The sequence below is a fragment of the Bubalus kerabau genome, chromosome 9 (assembly GCF_029407905.1).
Source record: "Bubalus kerabau isolate K-KA32 ecotype Philippines breed swamp buffalo chromosome 9, PCC_UOA_SB_1v2, whole genome shotgun sequence".
In the NCBI taxonomy this organism is placed as follows: Eukaryota; Metazoa; Chordata; class Mammalia; order Artiodactyla; family Bovidae; genus Bubalus; species Bubalus kerabau.
Window position 1 is genome coordinate 53,593,603 of NC_073632.1, and position 27,031 is coordinate 53,620,633.

A 27,031-nucleotide genomic window follows, 5' to 3' on the forward strand; every position below is an offset into this window, starting at 1 on the left:
TCATGCATGAACATTGCATGTTTTGCATGGATCACTATGTAGAATTCACAACTTCATTTTAAGATCCCTGGGACCAGATACATTTGTCCAACATTTATTATTTTTATCGTCCGTCTCCTTTGTCCCAGGCACTGTTTTTAAATTCTGGAGATACAGCACTACACAAAACTCAAACATTCCTGCTCTCATATGATTTATATTACACGGGGGTAGTCTGACTATGTGGTAGGAAGAATTTTAAAGGTGGTTCCCCAAGATTCCCATCACCTAACGCAATCAAACTCTAATTTAGATACTGCTGTGGAGGGACTCTGCCATTGTAATTAAGGGTTGTTGTTGTTGTTTTAATTGCTCAGTTGTGTCTGACCTTTTCACGACCCAATGGACTGTAGCCCACCAGGCTCCTCTGTCCATGGAATTTCCCAGGTAAGAATACTGGAGTGGGTTGCCATTTCCTTCTCCAGGGGATCTTTCCAACCCAAGGATTGAACCCACTTCTCCTGCATTCAGTTCAGTTCAGTTCACTAATTAAGGGAAGCCCCTTAATTAAGGGTAAAGGCCTTAAAATAGGGAGAGTTTCCCGATTATTTTCCTAGATAACCCAGTTGGGCCCTATCTAATCACTTGAGCCTTGAGAATCAGAGAATTTCCTTCAGCTGGGGTGAAAAGAGACTTGGAAGAAGAAGACCTAAGGAGGGATGAGGCCAAAGGGTAAAGAGATTCAAAGCAGGATAAGGACTAGATCTTCTGCCTGAGCCTTTCAGTGTGAGGAAGAGGACTAAGAATGCAGACAGCTTTTGGAAGCTGAGGCTGACAGTCAAAAAAAGAAATGGGGGCCTCAGTCTCACAACCACATTGAACTGAATTCTGCAAGTAACTTTAATGAATTTGGAAGCAAATTCTAGAGTCTCTTGCTAAGAGCCCAGTCAGCTAACGCTTTGATTTCAGCCTCACAAGACCTGGAGCAAAGAGGCCCATTGGACTACAGAACTGTAAGATAAATTTCTGTTGTTTTTAAGTTATTAAGTTTGTGGTAATTTGTTATGCTAACAATTCAAAACTAGCACAGACAATAAACAAGAAAAACAAGCAAAATATTTGCTAGTAAATTATGAAATACTAAGGAGTAAAACAAAACAAGAAAGGAAGATATTGAATGGAAGGGAAGGCTTTCCTGAGAAGGTAATTTTTTGAGAAAAGACTTGAAGGTCTTGAGGGAGTGAGCCATGTGGCTACTACTGGGGGCAAAGAGTATTTCCTGGAGCGGGAACAGTAAGAGGAAAAGCCCTGAGCTGGCAGTAGGTTTGAGAGTGTGAGGAGTAGCAGGGAGGCTGGTATAGTTTGGCCAGAGTGAATTCAGGAAAGAGTGGAGGGGATGAGGTAGACAGTGTGGCAGCTGCTTTCTGAGTGCCATGCTGGTCATAGCAAAGACTCCGGCATTTATTCTAAGTGGCAGGAGTCATGAGAGCATTGTGAGGAAGGGACAGGGTGCTGTGATTTGCCCTGTGTGTTAGCAGAATCACTCTGGCTTCTGTGTTGAGAGCACACTGCAGGAAGGTAGGGGTAGTATCAGGGGTATCAGCTAGAAGGCTACTGTAACTGTCTGAGCAAGAGATGATGTTGGTTTGGACTTAGTTTTGGTTTGGACTGGTGAAAAATAGTCATATTTAATTTTAAAGTGCAGCTGATAGGTTTCTCTGGCTGACTGTGGAGAATGTATTAATAATACCATGATCTCCAACCTTTTTGGCAGCAGGGACCAGTTTTGTGGAAGACAATTTTTCCATGGACTGAGGTGGGGGTGGTTTTGGGATGATTCAAGCTCATTTCATTTATTGTGCACTTGAATATAATGTCACTGCAGATCTGACAGGAGCTCCAGGTCTGAGGCCTGGAGGTTGGGGACTGCTGATGTAATAAATTCTTTAATGTAATAAACTCTTTAACAACTCTGGTCGTAAGACAAACTCAAGATTATAAAATGTGTTGGAAAAGGTCTGTCTAGTCAACGCTATGGTTTTTCCAGTAGTCATGTATGAATGTGAGAGTTGGACTATAAAGAAAGCTGAGCGCTGAAGAATTGATGCTTTTGAACTGTGGTGTTGGAGTAAACTCTTGGGAGTTCCTTGGACTGCAAGGAGATCCAACCAGTCCATCCTAAAGGAGATCAGTCCTGAATATTCATTGGAAGGACTGATGATGAAGCTGAAACTCCAATACTTTGGCTGCCTGATGCAAAGAACCGACTCATTGGAATAGACCCTGATGCTGGGAAAGATTGAAGGCAGCAGGAGAAGTGGACAACAGAGGATGAGATGGTTGGATGGCATCACTGACTCAATGGACATGAGTTTGAGTAAGCTCCAGGAGCTGGTGATGGACAGGGAAGCCTGGCATGCTGCAGCCCATGGGGTTGCAAAGAGTCAGACACGACTGAACTGAAGCGATCAGTTCAAGTGAAAGGGGAAATTATCAATTTTTGTGATGCATGTAGAGTGGAGTGATTTGGTCAATTTTGTGTGCTGTGTATATGCACACACTTCTGAAGCATTAGCATAGTGATGTGGTTCCTGGTAGACGATCTGAGGTGCTGGAGTTTAATGGCTCTCCTGGGATTCTGAGTGTTCCTTCAGAAGTGATTATACCTGTAAACTCTGAGCCCCAGTCCTTCCCCCACTTTAAACTGCTTTAAAACCTGCATATAGAGTGAGTGAGGAAATACAGAAGTGACCCAAACCCACAACACATAGACCAAGTTTTCAGAAGTTTGAAAACCTAATAAGAGACGGAACATAGGAATTTGGTGGAAATGTCAACTAACGTGGAACTTTTTAACCTGGAAAAGTCAAGTCACAGGCATGATTTAATAACTTGGCTGAGTATGTAAAACATTACAGCTCAATCAACGGCGGCAGCTCTCCAGTGCATCTACAGGAGATAACCCTGGGGATTTAGGTCAGCTAGGAGGCAGAGCTTATTTGCAGCAAAGATTATTAAATAATGGAAGGAGTGCCTGAGGAATCTCTGGAGCCATTTTTATTAAAATACCTGAGGGACAGAAATCCTAACACGTTAGTAGTGCTGGAACTCTCCACAAGATGGCAATCATGGGTTGATGCCAATTTTTGTTTTCTCTTGAAAATATCTATAGGGTTTACACTTTGGCAGGAAAAAATAAAGAATCATGACTTATGTGTCACTGTCATATTTTGTACTTTATTATCTATGGATGAGTTCCATTTCCCCAAACTTCCATTTTCACTTAAAAAATATATATTTATTTATTTTAAAATATTAGTTTGTAAGGCTGATACTTTGGCTACCTGATGCAAACAACCGACTCATTGGAAAAGACCCTAATGCTTGGAAAGATTGAAGGCAGGAGGAGAAGGGGATGATAGAGGATGAGATGGTTGGATGGCATCACTGACTTGATGGAAAAGAGTTTGAGTAAGCTGGGAGTTAGCGATGGACAGGGAAGCCTGGTGTGCTACAGTCCACAGGGTCGCAAAGAGGTGGACACGACTGAGTGACTGAACTGAACTGAAGGCTGAGGGAGGCATGTTGCAGTATTGGGTGGCATATTCCTTCCTGCTTTCACATGCCGACAGGAGAACGTTGATCTTCATGGGAAACTTGACGAACAAGAAAGTTTTCATGTGACTTAGAGGTCTAACCACTGAAATGAGGCACTGCTTAAAAATTGGTCTATAGGAGAAAGTTAGAAACCTGGCCATTTCCTCAGAGTGAAAAATTATGATTTAAGTGAAGGCATGTGGAAATAGTATGTTTTACAAAATTCTGAGTTATGGTTCCTTTAAGAATAAGCATTGTCATCCTTCACATTCAAGATGAAATGCTTCCAACTTAAAATTCAAAGGAGAAAAATGTTCTTTCATTTTTTTTTTAAAGGAAATTAACTGCTTTCCCCCTTGTGTAGCTGTTACAAAATTTCATGTACTGAGGGGTACTTCTTGCAAATTTATTCATCTATCACAACTTTATTCTCTATTTTGCCTGATGGCCACAAAAATTAAAAAGTATGTTACTGGTATATTCTATCAGTTCGGAATTTTCTCTGTCCTCCTTCCTGAAATTAGCCTCCCTGATGCCACCTTTATATTACAAAACTATCTGGTCCCTGGATTTTGTGCATGTTGTATCTCTAATGTGGACATTGATATATTTGGGCCTGGAGTATAGCCAGTCCTCCATAGCTGGCATCCACAGGGAAGTCAGGGTTCCCTCCCATTCCCTATTCACAGGGACTACTAGCTGCCTCTTCCTTGGCATCCCTTTGTGGCAACCACAAGATCCATCGGGTTTTCCAGCTTATTAGTAAGCCTCTTTCTCTCAGCTAACTTCTGCAATCTTTCACTGGCAGAGGAAAGCCAGATTCTCTTCTAGGCTCCTTGGGTAACTCCTGTGGGGCACTGGCTGCCCTGTTTGACCACAACTCCCTTAAGTGGCTCTTCTGCTACCTCCTGGCCGGCACAGGTGGGTTGCAGTGTGTTGCAGGTGACAGGTATATAACCATCTCAAGACTGGAGTGTTCTTCCCTCCACACGCCGCTGTGATGATTTCTCTGTTGCCTCCATTTCCTTATCTTTTGTTGCGTAGCATAGACATCTTGACATCCATTTCAGCTACTGTCTCATCAGTTAGAAAATCCAGAAGACAGTGTGTCAGGGGAGAGATTTAAATTAAGGTTTGCCTTTCTTAATGTATGTGAAAAATGATGAACCACTGCTAATTCAGGACACTTTGGGGAAAGAAAACATTATTGATTATAGCTAAGAGATACTTCGGGCTCAGGATCCTCCAGTTACTAGTCGCATGACCTTTGACAATTAAAAGATGTAGTTTAATAAAATTATCACTTTGTGAGGAGTATGCATGACCTTACAGACATTTTCCTGTTTAATTTAAAACAATGTGTGTGGGTAAAAGTTAAATGAAGACAAAACCATTTAAAGTCTGGGTTTCCATAGTTCATGAAGGCACTTTATACACAGAGAGACTCCACATTTTGAAAGAAATATGTGAAACTTGCTCAATTTTAATGTCCTGAACACAAAAATTGTGTATATAAGTGAATTCAAGGCTCTCCCATATTATTTTTCTTATAAAATTATTGTTATAAAAATTATGTTTAAAACAATATTGTTTTCAATACATCTGAGCATACAATTAAATACTACTTCAAGATTTAAATCAAAGAGTAAGGAAGAAGGAAATGTGAATCTATTTAGGCAGAAGGAGGGAAAATGTTACTGGAAGCAACAAATTGTTACAGATGGTACTATAGATGATGAGAGGGTTCTCAATATAAATATTTAAGTTTCCATGAATTTCATATAGTTAATAATTTACAATAATTAAATCGTATGTTGCCAATAACACTTGTGGGTAACGACCCAGGTTCGTGGCACAGTATTGACTTACTATACAATTCTTTCTTCAGGTTTAATGTGTCAACTTAGGTTTCATGCCAAAGGGAAATTTCACATGTGCTTTGCAGTATACTGGTTTCCAACGCGATTCCTTTCCCACTGTGCTTATGCGTCGCGTATGTACTTGCCTCTGTGTGAGTGAAATGGCTTGGCAGCATGGAGGGGAGGGCCAGCCCCCCTCTAGCCTAACGTGGGCGGCAACTCCATAGGTTTTCACTGGAGCTCGTGTAAAGTTTTAGATAGTGGCCACTGCCAGCTCAGAAGATAATTATAATAAATGAATTCTGTCTGGAAGCCAAGGAGAGAAAATGTATCTGGCGCTGCGATAAAAGACGACGACTCTATTGTTTTACTGGCCTTGTACTGGAGTCTGTGGCAGCAGTAGGGGATGGAAATCGTGTTCTCCTTCCCGTGCCTTTCTGAACCCAGAACAAACCAATTACGTTTTTAGAAGGAACCACTTAGAGGACAACCAATTTCACTGCAAGCGTCCTGGAATCCAACAGCTTTGACATGGCTCTTGTTGGAATGACATCTCTAAAACTGTCTCTCTGCTGCTCACTGTGTGACTCTAGTGTTTACTATAATTTGGTAGCAGAAGCCATAAGACTTGGTGCCTACTGTGTGCAGTCCCCTGTGGCAGGCTGCTGCCATCAGAGCTGTGTGGCTGCACGGTGTAGGAAGCTGGCCTCACGTGGGCTCCTTCAGGAGGTAGGTGGGGTGGGAGGAGTTGGGGAGCAGCAGAGAGCAAGCAGGGAAGAAATTTCTTCACAACAACTGGGTAGGCAAGTGGCTAAGCCCATTACTGGACTCTGATTGTCCAGTGTGTCTCTTTTGAAAGAAAATTTCTCACTCTTTAAGCAAAAGAATCATTTTACTAGTAAATGGGATTTTTCTCTGCAAAGCTGGTCTCAAGAAATAGCATACGAGTAGCCCTGAAGTAGATTCTGATGGCTTAATTAAAGCTATTGCGGGATGCAATTCCAGCGCACTGCTGTCTCGGGAGAATTGTTGCTTGTGCTACCTGGTAGTGCAACTCACTTGTCAGGGGCAGGAATAAGGTGTAATATGAAAGAATTCATTCACGGTGACGTTTTATAGATTTGAATAAATATCATTTGCTGTTTTGTTGGCAATGTATGAAATTCACATTTTAAGGACAATGGGAATCGTTCAGGTATTGCTTTACTAAGAACAGGCAGCTGGTATTCATGTGTTTAAAAAGTTGCTGTTGCTTCAGTTTATATAAATTAAATCCTTTCCATATTGATTTATGATCTTGGGTTATTGCTTGGATACTCAGACTTAAAGTAATATTATTGGTTTTAGAATTTAATGAAATTATAATCAAACTTTACCTTCATTGTTGCCTACTACTATTTGATGGTTCCTTGTCTGACAAAAAGGAAAAAATTCATAATGTCAGATCAATGAAAACTCTCTGGGTCACTAGTGATACATTGTTCTTGCCTTAGTGCCTAGCTTGGTTTGTACAAACTGCTTTTCTGCTTCTAATGTGAGATGCCCCTCACATGTTACACTGTACTCTGGAGGTGAGTGTGGGCAGGGTTGGTTCTCATATTTGTGAGCAGATAATGTTTTTGCACATTCACTAACTTCTTGCCTCATGGCTGGATTTAGAAAGTATGCTCGAGAATAATTTCCATTGAATGCTCCGGAAAACTGTGGTAACGTGGTGAAAATGATATAACTTACTTTACAGAAATCTAGACATTTTATGTCTAGACATTTATGTGACATTTTATGTCACAATGTAGCACAATGGGAAGGGAAGTAAGAGAAATCCTAATAGGGTGCTTTCCTTTGTGGTAGGAAGGGCCTGGGGGTTAAACAGTACTCCTCCCTACTGCTCCTCTTATATGGGAGGGCATGTTTGATAACACAATTGGAGAAAAAGCTCTAAACATTTTTTTAAAGGAAAGAAATAAACCATAACACTGAGTATATGTGTTTGCTCTGAGAACAGATTTTGATAAGCAGGACAGTCTAGGTAGAGAGGGGAGAGAAAGACCAGGAAAGAGAGAGAAAGAAATGGCCAGGTACAAAAAAAGATATTTATTAACTTTGGGGCTATATTTAGTAAGGAATAGTCTTCAATTCCCAAACCAGCTGTGTACCAAAACAGTAGGGCTTACCTGGTAGCTCAGCTGGTAAAGAACCCTCCTGCAATGTGGGAGACCTGGGTTTGATCCCTAGGTCAGGAAGATCCCATGGAGAAGGGAAAGGCTACCCACTCTAGTATTCTGGACTGGAAAATTCCATGGACTGTATAGTCCATGGGGTTGCAAAGAGTTGGATACAACTGAGTAACTTTCACTTTTCATTTTCACCAAAGCAGTGGAAGTGAGTTGTTTGGTGTGCTTCCAATGAAACAATATCTTATGCGATCAGGGATGACCTCTTTGAAGAATTGATGTTTCCATTTGGCCAAGAAGGAAGAAGTCCTTCAAAGAGCAGGAGGGAAGGTATATCTTGGCACACCCACAGCCTGTGTAAAGGTTGCAAGTATTGGGCTGGCCAGAAAGTTGGTTTGGATTTTTCATAGGATGTTATGGAAAAACCTGAATGAACTTTTTCACCGACCCTTAATATGAAAAGTCCTGATATGCCCAGAAAGCTGAAAGGAACTTGCTGTGGTTGGGGAATGCTGATATGGAGCACAGGTGAACCCAAAAGAGAGGCAGGTGCTGGGTTGGACTGCAACCCACCAGGCTCCAACGCCCATGGGATTTTCCAGGCAAGAGTACTGGAGTGGGGTGCCATTGCCTTCTCCAGTTTGAACTTTACCCTGTATTAAATAGGTGATTTTAAGCAGAGGAATGACTTGGTCTAAGCATGTTTTGATAGCTAACTCATAACCTGAGAAAAGTCAAGTATCTATTTTAGATACAAGTTTTGCCTTGCCTAGGCTATTGTATTTGAGATCTGAATATGGGAATCTGGGCATTGTCAATGTAAAAGTGGGATTTAATGCTATGTGAATGGATGGAGGCCATTTAGGATGAGGGGACAAGAAGACAAGATGCATGAAATCAGGAGAATGTGGTCACAGAAGCCCAGAGAGCAGAGAATTTCAAGGAAAAAAAAAAGATCTAAGTGGATGCAGTTTTGAGAAACTGAATGTCAGGGCCTTTCACTGAGTTCAACACCAAACCATAAGCAGCCTTGCACAGAGCAGTGCCAGTGATGCGCAGAGCTGGCAGCCAGGTGAGAGTGGGCTGAAAATACATTCAGAAGTGAAGGTGGTTCTTTCAAAAATTATACTCAGAGGAGGGAACAGAAGGCATGTTAGCTGGGATAGGCTTGAGATCAAGAGAAAGATTTCTTTTCCTTTATTGTTTTTGTAGAACAGAGAGTGTTATAGCAAATTTGTATGCTTTTGAACCTAATTGAATGGGAAGGTAGTAGCTTATGAAGTGGGAAAGAGGGGGATACTAAGAAAAAGAAAGTTGAGAAGCTGAGTATACCATGAGGGAACCTCTGTTTCAATAGAGCCCGTTCCGGTTGGATCAGGCAGAGATGAAATTTCTTACTGGGCACTAAGTACCTCCCAGAATCCCCAGGAGAGATAGTCAGATTTGGAGACTGTCTCTCTAAGGAAAGATATTCCAGGCACACTGAGGAGTTCAGTAATGAAGTCCCATGCTTCCTGTCTTAGGGCCTGGGCACACACACTCAAGCTAGGTGTGAAAGGACTGAGTTAACTTTTTCTGATATCTTTTTGTCTTTTCATACTGTTCATGGCGTTTTCAAGGCAAGAATACTGAAGTGGTTTGCCATTCCCTTCTTCAGTGGGCCACGTTTTGTCAGAACTCTCCAACATGACCCGTCTGTCTTGGATGGCCCTACATTGCATGGCTCATAGTTTCCTTGAGTTAGACAAGGCTGTGATCCATGTGACCAGTTTGGTTAGTTTTCTGTGCCTGTGGTTTTCATTCTGTCTGCCCTCTGATGGATAAGGACAAGAGGCTTGTGGAAGATCCTTAATGGGAGGGACTGGCTGGGGGGAAACCTGGGTCTCATTATGATGGATGGGACCATGCTCAGTAAATCTTTAATCCAATTTTCTGCTGATGGTTGGGGCTATGTTCCCTTCCTGTTGTTTGGCCTGAGGCTAAACTACGGTAGGGGTAATAGCTGTAATGGTGACCTCCTTCAGAAGGACTCATACTATCACTGTTGTGCTCGGTGCCCCTGACCCCGCGGCAGTCCACTCTCAACTCACGCCTCCACCAGAGACTCCTGGACACTCACAGGCAAGTCTGGTTCAGTCTGTTGTGGGGTCACTGCTCTTTTCTCCTGGATCCTGGTGTGCACAAGGTCTTGGTGTGCTCTCCAAGAGTCTGTTTCCCCAGTCCTGTGGAAGGTTTTTAATCAAATCCCACTGGCATCCAAAGTCAAATTCCCTGGGGGTCCTCAGTCCCTTTGCGGGATCCCCAGGTTGGGAAATCTGCTGTGGGCCCTACAACTTTCATAACAATGCGAGAAATTCTTTGGTATAAATGTTTTCCAGTCTGTGAGTCATCTGCTTGCTGGCTCTATTGTAGGGCTAATGGTGATCTCCTCTAGGAGGATGTATGTCACAAGGCAAGCCTCCCAGGTCTGCTGCAGCCAGAGCCCCTGTCTCTGTGGCAGGCCACTGCTGACCCGTGCCTCCACAGGAGACACTCAAATGCTCAAAGTCAGGTCTGGCTCAGTCTCTGTGGGGTCTCTGGGTCCTAGTGTGCACAAGGTTTTGTTTGAGCCATCTGAGCATCTCTGGTGGGTATGGGGTTTTGATTAGAAAGGAAATCAGTCCTGAATATTCATTAGAAGGACTGATGCTGAAGCTGAAGCTCCAATACTTTGGCCACCTGATGTGAAGAACTGACTCCTTAGTTAAGACCCTGATGCTGGGAAAGATTGAAGGCAGGCAGAGAAGGGGACAACAGAGGATGAGATGGTTGGATGGCATCACCAATTCCATAGACATGAGTTTAAGCAAGCTCCAGGAGTTAGTGATGGACAGGGAAGCCTGGCATGCTGCAGTCCATGGTGTCGCAAACAGTAGGACATGACTGGGCAACTGAACAACTTTCTCTGATGACTCTGACAGCCAGATGCTTCTGCCATCAACCTCAACAAAAATGAAACATTTAGGGGTCCTGCTTCCTGTCTGTCATCTCCCAAATTGAAATAAAACTGGTTAACTTGGAGGTGACAAAGACCATGCCTAACAGAAGCCCGGGGGTGACACCACATGTGAGCGCCTCCTCTGCTCTAGTCACAACTGCACAGTCTCTCCCAGTCATGTTGGCAGCATGATCCATACACAGGCCTTTGCCAGAGGAACAGCCATTTCTTCCTCAAGATTAGTGTTTTGAGAGAAGACAGGACTCATAGCAAAAGTCACTTGTACGTTTCAGCAGCCAGTGCTTTAGCTGGATGACATGTGTTTTCTAGACTGTGTGAAGAAGACTTTTGGGGAGGATTTTTTTTTTTTTTTCCACAAAGACAGGTCACAGGGGAAAACTGCTTAGTTGTTTAGATTGAAGGCAAAAGGAGAAGAGGGTAGCCTAAGATGTGATGGTTAGATAGCATTAGCAACTCAATGGATGTGAATTTGAGCCAACTACAGGAGATTAGTGGAGCTTGGCATGCTGCTGTCCATGGGGTTGCAGAGTCAGACATGACTTAGCGACTGAACAACAAAGGTTGTTCATGCATAGAGTGAATGAGGTGCAATTAAAGGGCCAAAAATGAATTCACTTTTAGAGGTAGATGTTCTTAATGGAATGTTCATTTAACATTGCTTGAACTATTTAACTCTTTCAATACATTTAATTTTTTCTTTTCTGTTTTTAGTGTTTGACTCTGATAACCTTTTTTAGTATTCAGTACTGTGAGACAGTCCCTCACATAATATAAGGATTCAATTTCATTTATATATACATTATTTTTTGAAAGTCATTTTTTGTATTATAAAAGTGAGTTAAATTAAACTTATGGCTTAAAAATGCCCCGTTTTGTAAATGTTTGTAGACAATTTTGAACACAATGAAGACCTGTTTTATAGAGTCACAAATTTTGCTATTAAATAAGTGTAAGTTCTATGCAGGTTTGTTTATATCAAAATATTAAAACTAATTTTATATGGCATGCTTTCATAATCTATAAAAGATTTGGTGAAATTGTGTGAAATATTCAAGCTAGACTCCTATCTTTGTTAGAGTACTTGGAGGGATGTTCTGTTATAAGGAAACGTCATAGCTCCAAGTTTTGCCATGTCTGGGGGTGGGCAGAAGAGGTTAATAGAGAAATTCTACATAATCCTCTTTTACCAAGAAGCTCAGAGAGAAAGTACCAGGCAGCAAATGGTGTCTTTAGCAGAAAGCACAAACTTGCACAATGAGAACTCTGAACAATGAGAGTGCAGTAGGATTTAGCCAGGGATATTAGCTGCTCATGGTCAGCCAGGAAAGCAGGCAGCCAGAATATTTCAAAGCATATTGATGTGTTCATAGAACTCAACTTATTTCTGTCTCTATAATCTACACATACAAAAATTAATGACTTTGTGCAAAAAGCAATAAGGGTCCTGAATGGACAAAGCAATATTGTAGAAAAGAGCAGTGGGTAAGAATATGTAGGATGTTGAATCTTAGGTAAGAAATTGAGACTAGATAAGCAGGCAGTTGACAGATCAGAATGAACAGGTAATTTTGCAATTTCCAAAAAAGAAAGTTTATCCTAGAAGCCATACTACAGTATTCTGTAATGTATTTATTTAACAATAGTTATTGAGCACATCTTTGCAAGGTCAACAAAACAGATCATGCCCTTGTTCTTAGGAAGTTGACATTCTTGTAGGAGAAGACAAATATCAAATATATCACATGTGATAAGAATTTTGAGAAAGAAAGCTAGCTAGTATGTATAGAATGGATATGGACTAGAGACTATACTTGGGCACACAGGAATCTGGAAGAGAGAAGAAAAAGCCTCTATTACCCCACTGAACTAATTTTCCAGTGTTGTAAAAACTTTTTATACACCCTCCTACTCCTTTCCACACACACCTCAAGAAAGTTGTAGGAGGCACGTCTTGGAGAAGATTGTGTGATCTGGAATGTTTGTCATGCGCTCTCTAGTCTTCTCCTTTTTGGCTTTTTAAAGGATGGCTGGTGATCGCACTGCCCAGAGGAGAATAGGAACTAGTAGAAAATGGTTCTTTTCGGGACTGACCTGTGTGCTAGAAGGCTATTCATAATCCTTCCAACAGAACTAATCATTTTTCCTTCTCACTCCGCACCCCCACTCCTACCTCAATGCTGAAATATTAGGAGAAGCAGAAATGAGAGGAAAAGATAGCTTAAAAAAACAACAAAAAACGACAGAGTGGAAGCAAAGTTTCAGATGGCTTGGTACTTTTGGGGAACTATAAGAAGTCTGGTGTGACCAGAGATGAATTTGTTTTTTTCTTATCACCTTTTGTCTCTATTATAAAATATACTTTGAATTTTAATTTGGATGTTGAGATTTTTTTCTGAATCTATAATTTTTGAATGATATCACCTTGTTCATAATTTCTACTTTAAATATCCTTAGACTTACTATGAGCAAACTTGTTGGATTTACTCACAGGAACTTTAACAAAAGGTACAGTAATGTAGGGCTTCCCCGATGGCCCAGTGGATAAAGAATCCATCTGCATTGCCGGAGACACATGAGGCATGTGTTCAATCCGTGGATTGGGAAGATCCCCTGGAGGAGGAAAATGGCAATCCACTCCAGTATTCTTGCCTGAAAAATTCCATGGACAGAGGAGCCTGGCAGGCTATAGTCTGAAGTGTTGCAAAGAGGCAGACATGACTAAGTCCACATACACATACATGCAGTAGTTTACCTCTTTAAGTTCACTCATCAAACACGCTGAATCCCAGGCACTGTGCTAGATACTGTGTTCAAAGGTAAGTTAGACAAAGATGAGTTTCTCCAGTTCTTTTGAGTTCACCAAGAAAGGGCTTCCCAGGTGGTACTAGAGGTAAAGAATCTGCCTACCAATGAAGGAGACACAAGAGGTGTGGGTTTGATCCCTAGGTTGGGGAAGATCCCCTAGCATAGTAAATGGTGACACACTCCAGTATTCTTGCCTGGAAAATTCCATGGACACAGGAGACTGGCAGGGTGCAGTCCATGGGGCCACAAAGAACTGGATGCAACCCAATGACTGAGCATATACACACATTACCAAGGAAAGCAAGTCAAATAATTCGTGTAATGGGAAAATGGACTTCAACAGAATGTTATTTTAGAGGCATAGAATAGGGAATACTTAACTACTTAACAGATATTGATTCAGTAGGAGGACTCGGGCAGGCTGTGTTTCCTGGTCTCCTGGGTCTTCGGGTTTCTGGTTGACTTTGGGCAATGAGAGATACCAGGCAGAAATGGCAGGAGAAGGGGTGCAGGAGAATTCTGGGGTTATTTGTTTCCCCACACTGTACCTTAGATGGTGTCTCTAGCAGCAGCTAGATCTCTTCTGTGGCTCCAGCTGCTACATGTCAGCCCCTTCTGTGGTCTTAGCTTCCATGTGAAATGCAGTATGGCTCCAGTCCTTGCCGGGTGGTTTTCTCTGGGCATTCTGGTGATGCCACCTCCCCTGTTGTGTCTCCAGCTGGAGGGGATGATAGTCTTTTTGCTATTGCTCTTCTTTGGGTTGCCTCTCCATCCCCTGTTTGACTTCTTAACTCATTACTCGGTAAATGTCCTCTGTTGAAATGCCTAGAGTAGTGACTAGTAGTATCAAATGCTTTCTTTTTTTTTTTTTTAATTTTATTTTATTTTTAAACTTTACATAACTGTATTAGTTTTGCCAAATATCAATATGAATCCGCCACAGGTAAAAGCACTTTGCCTTTCTGATGAGTATGGACAATATTCTAGGTCTGAAAGAATGAACTTTCTGAGGAGGTGTTACATTTGCCAGAGCGTTTTGAGAAATTTTATTTTCATACTTTTAAAATAATCTTCCTTATCTTTTTATTGAATCTTTATCAACACTTGCTGCCCTCTCCTCGAAAGGCACTTGGACTATGTTACTTTTACTTACCTTTTATGAAATACTACTTCCTAATTGTGTGTTCCACTGCCACTGCCCCTATATTTATTCTAGCCACCTGGGACCTTGGTGATCTGACTCTGGCCTTTCTTTCTGGTCTCTAACTGTAGTCTTCTTTCACCTTTAATATTCTCAGTGATGGTGTTCATATTTGGCTGAAAGCTTTCCAGCTTATCTATGGATCATAAGTTTTGTACCACCAAAGTACCAGTTTGTGACCCTGTGAGTAACTCAGGGAAAACTTACCTATTGGGAATCCTTAACATACAATCCATTTGGCAGTCATTCTAATGGCTGTCATAACGTCAGAACAGGGAGCATCTAGAGCAAGCCAGGGGAAGACTTGTGTTGGTTTTCTGGCTCTGATATACGGCTGGCTGAACTGATACATGACATACCCAGAAGGAAAGAAAGAAAACAATGAGAATACCTGCCCTCCCACCTCACTGAGTTGTTGAGAAGGTCAGACAATAGTTGAATAGTTTAATGTTAGTCACCTGCTTGATTTAAATATGTTATTAAAATTTTGAAATTGATTCTGTAAGTTAGTGGTAATTTCAGATGAGAGAACTCAGGCTGAGAAAGGCCACTTGACTTCCCCAAGGTCATATGTGGAATAATAGTGGGTATGGAACATCTAGACTTCCAACCTGCTGGCTTGCCTTCAATGCTCATGCTCCGTCCTTCTACTTGGATGCCTTTGGATGTGAAAAGATGATTCATCAATGTGTGTTTGGGGGAAAAAACAGTGTTATGTGCTGTACAAATTCTAGAGCAGAGTAGAAGTTGTTATCCTCCTCCTCTGAATTAAGGCTGTCACATGCCAGAGAAAACCAACAGCTTAATTATTCTCTCTAAACAGCTGACATAATCAACAACCTTCTGAGCTGTTTCCTCTGAGTGAAAGCATTTTATTTTTTAATAATCTATGTTCATATCATTGTCATTGCCTATGCAGCCTTTCTTTTGGATCTTTAGCTATAGACTATGGTGGGAGCAGGAGTCTATTTGCTCTTGAGCCTGCACACAGATCCATAGCACTGTGAACAAAGAGTGAAGTATGCAATAAAAAGTGAGAGGTGACAATTGTCTGCAAATCAAGGTAATCTAGCTGTCGACTGTTTGCTTTAAGAGTTCAGTGAAATGCATTGGCTTAACTTTTGCTTTTGTTGTATCACAAAAAAAGACACTAAGAACTTTCAAAGACATACTAAAATAGTCATTCAAATCTTTTCCATATTTTCACTGCATTCTGAGCATTCTGAAAATGTTGTGCCACATTTTTGCCACATTTTAGCTGTCATTCTGTTTGCTCCATGTTATGTATATTGCTGTTCATTCAGTTTATAGTTTCAAACTGAAGTGTGCCACACTGATGGTGTGTAGACATTAAAAGAAATATTTTCCCCTCTAGCTGTCTGACATTGTTGAATTTTCATTGCATATATCTTTCTTTTTTGATTGTGCAGAGAAATGAATAAAGGTGACCTTTTTAGCACAAAATTATGAAATAGATGAAGAGTTCATCAATGTGTGCTGCCAAAAAAACCTGCCTATTTTATAGCAATAAAGAACAGCCTGCCTGTCAGCTTAGCCTTGATAAGCACACTCTGCTTGTTTCTTCATTCTGCTGGGAAGAAGAGCAGCTGTAGCTTCTAGGGCTCCATAATAAAATGTTGATTTCATCAAGATATTTATTAACTACCAATAATAATACTGCAAGTCATTTGACCACATTTCTGCTTTCTTTTCACAATTAGATGAGAAATTTGGAAAGATTAATTATTATGATTTTCCAGTGCTATTCACCTCTAGGAATTTCATCAGAGACTTTATACCACTGTATGTTTTTATGCAGTAAGGTTCTTCTGGAGCAGTGTGAAGTGGGAAGTGGAAGAGAGCTGTGTGGAAATAGGGCAGAGACAATCTACTTTCTAATTCCTTCACATGGTCCTGCATGTGCCATTGTTCCACTTAGACAGACATATCTGTACATTTTGATTTATGTTCCCAGGTAACCAAAGTAATCATGGAAGACGTAGTATCCATTGGCCAATTCTGGCTGACACGATGGCAGGTCTTCTGTCGAACAGTCTATTTTCAGCTACTGCCCTGAAAATAGAGAAATGAAAAAAAGGCAGCAGCAACATAAAGGGGCAGGACAGAAGCAGAAGAAACTGAGGCATTTCTGGACTGATTGTTCAGAGGTTAACAAAGAAGGCATTGACCAGGAGCAGATAGTAATCTAGCACAGGGGTTAGCAGACTATTTCTGTAAAGGGCCAGATAGTAAAAATTTTAGGCTTTTTGGCCTTATAGCTCTGTTGTAACTATTCTGCTTTATCATTTGTGTGTGTGTGTGTGTGTGAGGACAATTGTAGACAATCATAAATAAAATGAGCCTATCTTTGTCAATTAGCTGACTTCAAGTTTAGGTTTTTGTTAAATAATTCCATAAACTTAGACTCCATCTGTAAGGAGATGGGAGTGGAGAGAGTGGTGCCTCATAAACATATTTTAGTTTCCATGGGTGTCTTAGTGGAGCTTTAGCAGCAATGTGCCATATCCTAAATCATGGGTGACCAGGGTCCTCAGAATGCTATGAAGGTTGTAGGTATTTATTTCTAGAGCATCCTATTTATATAACATTTATTGATATGTAAATACTTCCTAAATGATTTCTACAAACTTTTTTCCGTCTTCCTGATTTCTCAAATTTTCTCCAGAGTTTGAGAACTATCTGGTTTAATCTTTTTAATATCTCTTCATCAATTACAGGATAAAATATTTCTTTAGCCTGTCATCCAAGTCCACAACTTGAACCCAACGTGTCTTTCCAGTTTTATGTCTGGCTTCTCCCATGTCTTAAGTTCCTGCTGTAAAGTGATTTTTGCCACTCCTCTGAGCACAATCTGACCTCTCCATTTCTCAGCTATTATCACCTTATCTGTCTGTGCCTTCTGCTTTGTCTACTTCTGAAAATTTGACCTGTATCTTAGTCTCCAAAGAATGTAATGATACTACAGTGCCATACATAAGTATGGCTAATTACTAAAAATACTAGGAAACTTATCTTTGCAAATATATAAAAATTTAGGCTTCTGTTTAATAATAAAACCAGAGTGCTCCAAATTATAGCAATTTAGAGTGTCAAATTTGGCCCAATGAGCTCAGAAGGTATAATAAAGATATCATACCAATTTCTGCAAATTGCACAGTTTTTATCTGTTAACACTTTCCCAGCGTGAAAACACCCCCTTGTGAGGACTATTAAGTTGCTTAAGTTGTTCAGACTGGAATGATTTTATATTACTGCTGTTTGCAGTTTAAATAATAGTAACAATAATAGCATGTAGATTTAGCTATATTGAAGATCAGTAACACAAAAAGCTAGGAACACAGAGGCCTGCAACCAAATAACACATTTTTTGCAAAATAAATGTGGGTTAATGATGAAACCTATTTTCTTTCCCCACCCTAAACTGCTTAAACATACAAAGTAATTCCAAATAGCAAAATGTTAGCATTGAATTGGAATGCCCTTTATAACACATCCCCTCTTACTTGGCTAACCTAACTTTAATTTTGTTTTCAATCCATGTATCACTCACTAGAGTTGCTACTGAAATCCTTATGCTAGAAATGTTTCTTTATGGGACATTTCTCTGCCCTGAAACACATAGTCCACAGCACAGCTAGTAGAAAGCAATACCCATGTTATAGATGTTTCTGGGACGAATAATATCTAATTAACAGTCATTTTAAGTGAGTGAGAATTTATGTACAGGGCTTAGAATAATATATAAATACCATCTAGGGTATATTCAGAGAAGGCAATGGCAATCCACTCCAGTACTCTTGCCTGGAAAATCCCATGGGCGGAGGAACCTGGTAGGCTGCCATCCATGGGGTCGCGAAGAGTCGGATACGACTGAGAGACTTCACTTTCACTTTTCACTTTCATGCATTGGAGAAGGGAATGGCAACCCACTCCAGCGTTCTTGCCTGGAGAATCCCAGGGATGGCGGAGCCTGATGGGCTGCCGTCTATGGGGTCACATAGAGTCGGACACGACTGAAGAGACTTAGCAGCAGCAGCAGGATATACTTAAGATAATATACCTAGAAATATTTCCACAGCATACAGTAGACATGGGCTTCCCAGGTTGTGCTAGTGGTAGAAAACCCTCCTGCGTGTGTGCTAAGACACAGACTTAGCACACACACACACACGCAGAGTTGCTATAATAAAACAAGAAAACAGTTCTTCTATTTCTACATTCAGTTCAGTTCAGTCGCTCGGTCATGTCCGACTCTTTGCGACCCCATGAATCGCAGCACCCCAGGCCTCCCTGTCCATCATCAACTCCTGGAGTTCACTCAGACTCATGTCCATCGAGTCAGTGATGCCATCCAGCCATCTCATCCTCTGTCGTCCCCTTCTCCTCTTGTCCCCAATCCCTCCCAGCATCATAGTCTTTTCCAATGAGTCAACTCTTCGCATGAGGTGGCCAAAGTACTGGAGTTTCAGCTTTAGCATCATTCCCTCCAAAATTAGTTCAGATCAATTCACCTGCTGTCATAAAACTACGTTTACTTTAGTGTTTTAAGACCCAGGGCCTTTGTGCACCTTCATTCCTAGAAGACCCTGGTAGCTTTGCTCAAAGGAAGCACTTTACTTTGACTCTCAAGGTTTTGGAAATGTCTTTAATATCCGCTGCCATCCCTCTCCAGCTAATAAGTACACAGATAAGACCAGAGAAGCTGTGGTTCTATGAATCTTGTAGCTGAATGTCATGAGTCTGTATCGTTTTACTGGCTGGACTTTATTTAGAGGTGAGAAAAATCTATTTAAAATAACTTTCTGGTTGTTCAGACAAACCAAAGAAGGTATATTATATACTAATATTTCTGCCTAACAGGGAAAATCAAGGGCAAATTTGGAAGGAGTCAGGGAAATAAGAGATGATAAACTGTTGAGCATAATAAGTCAATAATCCTCTAGTTGCTGGCAAGAAGAATTAAAGGGAAGAAGGTAGGGGCAGGGAGCACTGAAAGAATGGCAGAACCATAAATGAGCAGGGACAGGTGGATGGTGGGATGCCTAGTGAAGTTTAAGTATATGTTTCTTCACCACAGACAGGTCTTTTCTACTCTTTTTGTTCAGAATGGGGAAACATCTGTGTCCCAGCTGTTGTTCCCATGACACGATACAATTAGTCCAGCTTAGCTCTGTGTTACCTCTGGCCAGTCAGCTATGGCTAAGATACAGGTTAAAGTAAAATTAAAAAAAAAAATGTCACTGACCCTCTGTGATTTGATGTGACTATATGCCTGGAGATATTTCTTCCCTAATTCTACACTTAGGATAGTGACTAGCACATAGAAACAATAAGCCTTTTCCTTCCAATAATTTCCTTTATCTTGGAAATGCATGTTACTTAAGAGACAAGAATGAAACTAAGAGTCATTATAACATTCTTCCTGTAGCTTTTAATTTAACCTATTAAGCACGTAGTACACTTAAGATAGGAAGCTGTGAATGTTTCCTTCAAGGACTGGTTTGAAACAAGCTTCAGTTCAGTTCAGTTCAGTTGCTCAGCGTGTCCGACTCTTTGTGACCCCATGAATAGCAGCATGCCAGGCCTCCCTGTCCATTACCAACTCCCGGAGTTCACCCAGACTCACGTCCATTGAGTCAGTGATGCCATCCAGCCATCTCATCCTCTGTCTTCCCCTTCTCCTCCTGCCCCCAATCCCTCCCAGCATCAGAGTCTTTTCCAATGAGTCAACTCTTCGCATGAGGTGGCCAAAGTACTGGAGTTTCAGCTTAGCATCATTCCTTCCAAAGAAATCCCAGGGCTGATCTCCTTTAGAATGGACTGGTTGGATCTCCTTGCAGTCCAAGGGACTCTCAAGAGTCTTCTGCAACACCACAATTGGAGTATCAATTCTTCGGCACTCAGCCTTCTTCACAGTCCAACTCTCACATCCATACATGAGCACAGGAAAAACCATAGCCTTGACTAGACAAACCTTTGTTGGCAAAGTAATGTCTCTGCTTTTGAATATGCTATCTAGGTTGGTCATAACTTTCCTTCCAAGGAGTAAGCGTCTTTTAATTTCATGGCTGCAGTCACCATCTGCAGTGATTTTGGAGCCCCAAAAAGTAAAGTCTGACACTGTTTCCACTGTTTCCCCATCTATTTCCCATGAAGTGATGGGACCAGATGCCATGATCTTCGTTTTCTGAATGTTGAGCTTTAAGCCAACTTTTTCACTCTCCACTTTCACTTTCATCAAGAGGCTTTTTAGTTCCTCTTCACTTTCTGCCATAAGGGTGGTGTCATCTGCATATCTGAGGTTATTGATATTTCTCCCAGCAATCTTGATTCCAGCTTGTGCTTCTTCCAGCCCAGCGTTTCTCATGATGTACTCTGCATATAAGTTAAATAAGAAGGGTGACAATATACAGCCTTGACGTACTCCTTTTCCTATTTGGAACCAGTCTGTTGTTCCATGTCCAGTTCTAACTGTTGCTTCCTGACCTGCATACAGATTTCTCAAGAGGCAGATCATAGATGCAATGGCCAAAGCTATAGGGAAAAATATGTTACTGTAGTTTAGTAGAGGAAAAAGAGTCATACCTATTTTATATCAATCAGAAGGCTTCATGGATGTTGTGTCATTTGAACGGAACCATGAAAGAAGGTTTAGATGAAAATTAACAAAAAATAAAAGCAAGAAATGAAAGATAGTAAACATTCTAGATAGAAGAAACTACATGAAAAAGTACGTGGAAAAGAAAAGCTGCTGAATATGGAAATTCAGTAAATGATACAGATTGACTAGATCATTGGACATGTAAGAACATATTGGGAAAAGATATTAGCACAAAGTTTGTTAATTAACTTGTTTGAAACCTTGAATAGCAGGTTTTGAAATCCAAATACAAGAACTTTTATTTGTGTCTGCTTGCCTTTATTTTGACCTGAAAATGGTGAAAAGATAACATCTCCTGGAGGGAGGAGTTGCAGGTATGTCAGAGAGAATATCCTCTTGTTGGACTTTTTTTGTAGCCCAGCTGTCTGCTAATATAGTAAACAAGGATAGAAGACAATAAATGTCAGCTGTACTCGACAAACACAACACATATTGATCAACAGTAACCGTTGACAGCAGATGGCAGGGTCCCTGTAAGATGTTATTGCCAGGAAACTTCAAATAGCTTATTTCTTCTTGGAAGGATATTCTTGTCACTTTCTGCTGGAATATCACTTTATATAAATTAAATGGGACATAGGAAAAAAGTTTTCTCAAAGTGCACTTTAAGAGAATATAGGGAAAAGGGAACAAGCATTTGGGTATCCGAGCAACAGCAAATGAATTCCTCCTTAGAAGGAGCTGAAGGCTGTTCCCAACCTCTTAGAGAATCGGCTAAAGTTGACATTTCAGAGAAATGAGAGTGTCTTTCAACTCAGGTGTAGGAAAACCCTGTTTGATGAAAAATTCTTTCCAGAAGTCACAGTAACACTTAGATTTTGCTTTGATTCAAAGCAAAGTTAACATCTCAAGTTTCTTGAGGATGAAGATGGTACAAAATAGAACACAAGAGGCTGTGAAGAGTTAATGGAGCAAGACTAAACCGAGAGCCAATTGTGATACTGGTAGAGAAAGGCCCTTCAATCTTCCCAACAAAAGTAGGCAAAAAGGACATTTCTGATTTGAAATTGGGAATGTGAGGACAGTGTTTCTTTTCATTTTGGAATCACCCAAAGGTATATAGGAAAACCAGAAATGATCATGTAATCTCTTTCTCCTGAGAACAAGAAATAGATGGGACTTAGACTCTAAACTTGGAAGAAGAGTGGCTTAAAGTTGGGGTATAAATGAGGTGGAGGGAAGATCCAGAGAGAGGAGGCCTGCACTGCAGAGCTCAGAGCCCTAAGGGGTCTGCCTCAAGTACAAAACCATCATCTCTTTACAGCAAAATTCTAGAGAGACCAGAAGCTCCTTCTTAAGTAAATAAACTTCCTGAAACAATGTAGTCCAGAAAAAAATTGCTTTAAAATATGAATAATACCCAAAGAGCAAGGAACATTGATACTATGTTTAAATAATGATGCCATAAAGCAAAGGAGCAAAGTAATGGGAAAACACAAATAGCAAAGCATCGTAATAATATTGTTGCCATAAACTAAATGATGACAAGCATCCCTGGTGGCTCAGATGGTAAAGAATCTGCCTGCAATGCAGGACACCCTGGTTTGATTCCTGGGTTGAGAAGATCCCCTAGAGAAGGGAATGGCTAGCCACTCCAGTATTCTTGCCTGGAGAATTCTATGGACAGAGGAGCCTGGAGGGCTGCAGTCCATGGTCACAAACAGTTGGACATGACTGAGTGACTTATCTATTTATAAATAATGATTGTTGATAATTCTGAACAAACATATTGTGATGAATTTTAAGGAATAATTTTGAAACAGTTTTCAATGTAAAATATGAAGAAGAAATAAGAGCTCAGGGAAGACATGGTGAACAATGGAAGATGGAATATGGAGCTTTTAGGAAACAAATGAAAGAAAAATAAATTACAGAAATTAAAATTATAACAATGAAGAAAAGTCACAGCTAAAAACATATTGGTTTTCGTGGAGGATACTATTATGAAGAGCAAGTGCTAGAGAGAATTTTGGATGTGGATTATAGGCCAAAGGAGTGAATATAACCCACAATGATGACTCTAACAAGAGAACTAAGATAATGGAACAAACTCCTCTTCAAACATAATTGTAGAACATCTTTAGGAGATTAAAATTAAACATGCAGAACTGGACAGTTATTCTAAAGTTACAAATATAAATGAGAAATTTGTTTTTAAAAAGTGATACTAGTTAAATAAGGGAAAGATGCATATGAGCTAAACTATTAATATGCTAAGCCACTTCAGTCGTGTCTGACTCTGTGTGACCCCATAGACGGCAGCCCACCAGGCTCCCCCGTCCCTGGAATTCTCCAGGCAAGAACACTGGAGTGGGTTGCCATTTCCTTCTCCAAAACTATTAATATAGCATAGCAATAAAAATCAACTGAAAGTGATAATGAAGAATGGTAGCTGATGATTATGTAGACCTGTACTGACCAATACAGTAGCCATAGTCATATGTGGCCACAAGAGCAAGTTGCCTAATAAGAGAAATAAATCAGTCTGGCCTCAGACTTCCTGTTGAAAAATTGAACATTGAAGATAAATTGTCTGCAGAATGTTGGGGGAGAGGGAATGTGTGACCCAGGAATTTTAACAAGCCAAATGATAATTAAAGTGTAATCAGCAAGATTTTAAAATATAAAAAAGTTGGAGAATATTACTCCTAGTTTTAAAATCTAGTTAAGTGCATATGAATGTGTTTTCTTTCAGCTGCTTCAGTCACCCTCAGTGGCTGGGGATCTATCTTTTTCTCTTATATGCCTATTCTGCTAGTTCCTCTCTTAACTCTACTTCCAGTCCCTGAATTGTTTTATTTTCAAATATGTTTTCTGTCCTCTTAAAAAACCAATTTGCCAGCTTTCTGAGTTTGTGCATCTTACATTTTATTAATGACATGGGCTCCTCTGTAGGGCTCTACAATAATGATTGTTTCCATGACTCTTGACTCTTATTAACTCACATTTGGCTTTAATACCTAACTTTAGACTTTATCTGTCATTTTCTAGAATAAGCCTCCTTTGGCCTTACTTCTGTCTTTTTCTCAACTTCACCTATTATTCCCTGGCTCCAAAAGATGATTATTTCCTAATATAGCCTGTTCCAGGTGTATTAGCAAGTCTAAAATTTGCTTCATCTGGTTTCCAACACAGTATCAGAGAGTAACATTATAAATGTGTTTGAATGAAGATGATCATGACTACTATGTAGCTCTATCTCCATCTCTGTAAGAGACTTGTCTATATTGGAATTGTTTACAAGGACAGCTTTAACATTAGCATTATTATAGTCAGGTCAGTGTCTGAATAACTGAGACAGTTTCCCATAGATGTAACATTAAATCATTGCATACAGGTGTCAGGATCACCAAAAGATAATTTATGTGCATTTGTGAATATACATTTTTTAATATTTGAAGTTATTTTTATGGGCACATTTCAAAGGTGATTGAACCCACAAATTTATCTGCCAGGAAAGGGGTCATAGCATTGATGCCATTGTTTTGACATATGATTAGAATGTGACTGAGAGTATGACATAGGATATTAAGTTGTGACTAAATGAACAAGGGTAGTAGGGCTATAATCTGAGCAACGAAACCAGATGTGGATGAAGCAGTACTATTAAGTTTTTTTTTAAGAATATAAATGAAAAATCAATGTATATGAAAAGGTGTTTAAAACCAGGTTTCATCATGGTATAATTAAAATTATAAAGCAGAAATAATATTTAGCAACTGATATTCATATGAAGTTATGAAAGAAACTTTGGATATGCTAAAGAGAAAGTAGAACGTCAGAAGTGATGACTTTCCTTTTCAAATTTTGGTTTTCTCAGGATATATGCTCAGGAGTGGGATTCCAACATCATATGGTAGATTGTTTTTGAATTTTTTAAATTCAAAAATTTTTAATCTCCATAATATTCTCCATAGTTGTTGTACTAAGTTACATTCCCAACAAGAGTGTAGGAGGGTTCTCTTTCCTCCACACCCTCTCCAGCATTTATTGCTTGTAGATTTTTTGATTTAGTAGACAGTTTTTCTCATTAAAAAAATTAGGCTAATACTGACTTTGATCAAGACATGGGAGAGTACATTGCTAAAACAATGGGTATAAATATTGTCATAAATATCTATAAAATAGATATCCTATTCTTAAAAATCTTTTGATAACATATAAAGATAAATCAGTTCTAGATAATGAGTGATTCACTAACCTATGAATGAGAGAAGAGAAGGAGACATTTCTGAAACAATTCATAGAAAATGTTTAACCTCTCTAGAAATAGTGCAGGGTTGTTATACTCTGGTTCATTTTCACTTCGAGGGCAGAATCTTCTAAGGAATGTCACAACAGTTTTGAAGTTGTGAAGTCAGCTCAGGTGCTGACTGGACCACATCAATTCTGTGCCCCCTTCCCAGTGATTTTGTGGCTGGGTTCAATCACATTTCAGGATTTGGAATGGATACTGTCATGGATGAGGCCTCAAAGTGACAGTACTGTAAACATGGTTCTTAAGTTGAGGTCTAATTCTAATAAAGTTTCCAGACTGCCCCCTTGTCCACGTCTATCTAGTATCTGTTCTAACACTTGGTTCCCTTTGCTTAGATCTCTAAGTCAATCAGCCCTATCTTTTTTTTTTTTTATCCAGCAATTGAGCACTGTTTTTATTTTGCTTTCACAGTAGTTTATCAGCCACTAACTAGGTTATGCAGCTAAATTTGAGATTCAGAAACCTAGAATCATGTGAAAGCATTAGAGCTGAGGAAGGATGGCAGACATACAATGCAAATCCAAAAGAATTTTCCATGCGGGGCATTATCTGTCAGCATCGTAAGTAGTAATGCAGGTATTGACAGAGAACTCGGGGCTTGTCTGATGTTCCCTGGGCACAGTTTCTTAGGCTTGGGTATCCCCAGGGTTGTCTGATCAATTAGGCTTTCACGATACCAGAACCTGGCACTGGTCCACTCTACCTTGGTTTTGTTGTCTTTGAAATCAAAGCCTGAAACCAGGACTTGGTTACATAGACTTTTTTGGGGAGATGACAACAAGTAGCAAGGAGAGAGTGGGTAGAGCATGACAAGAAAAATTGGTGCATCGAAAGATTGAAGACAGAAGGAGAAGGGGACAACAGAGAATGAAATAGTTGGATGGCATCACTAACCCGATGGATATGAGCAAGCTCTGGGAATTGTTGATAGACAGGGAAGCCTGATGTGCTGCAGTCCATGGGGTTGCAAAGAGTTGGACATGACTGAGCGACTGAACTGGAACTGGATATCTCTGTTTTAGGCAAGGTAGACTTTTATTTCACCAGAACCTTGGTGAAGCAGTGAACACTTTCAAAAGGTGTTTGTGTGAAAAAAATGGGAGTCTGGGAATTTCCCTGCCACTGCCATACAATTAGTTGAGATACTCTCACTCCCAACACAGTCTTCCTTGAATTTCCAGACTCTCCTTGATCACTTTGGAATGGTTGGTTTTCTGTCCATTACTTTGGTTGGTGCATCCTCTCCAGCCTCACAATGAGTCACAAGGAAGCCCATGCAATTAGATAAATGGCCATATTGTAAGTGCCAAAAAGTCTGAAATCAGCTCCTAGTTTTTACACTCTAATCTGTTTTGAGTTTTCTGTGTCATTCATGTGAATAGAAGAAAGAGAGAATGGGTATTTTAAGTCTTTGCATTCCTATAGGTCTCTTTCTTTAAGACTTCCAAGGAAACAAAAGCCAGTCTACTCTCCAATCC

The 27,031-nt window shown here is 40.2% G+C and overlaps 1 protein-coding gene across 36 annotated transcripts in view; it reads left to right on the forward strand.

Annotated features, from left to right (window-relative positions):
* Nucleotides 1-574: 574 nt before the first annotated feature.
* The window catches only part of LOC129619891 (uncharacterized), a 684,565-nt gene continuing 658,108 nt past the window's right edge, over nt 575-27,031 (forward strand). For 4 of the 36 annotated variants that reach the window (XM_055535362.1, XM_055535366.1, XM_055535365.1 and 1 more), the window contains exon 1: nt 575-992. The gene's annotated coding sequence lies outside the window, so the exon portion shown is untranslated. The remainder of the gene's footprint in view (nt 993-27,031) is intronic. The other 32 variants (XR_008698265.1, XR_008698263.1, XR_008698266.1 and 29 more) reach the window with 19 other exon arrangements.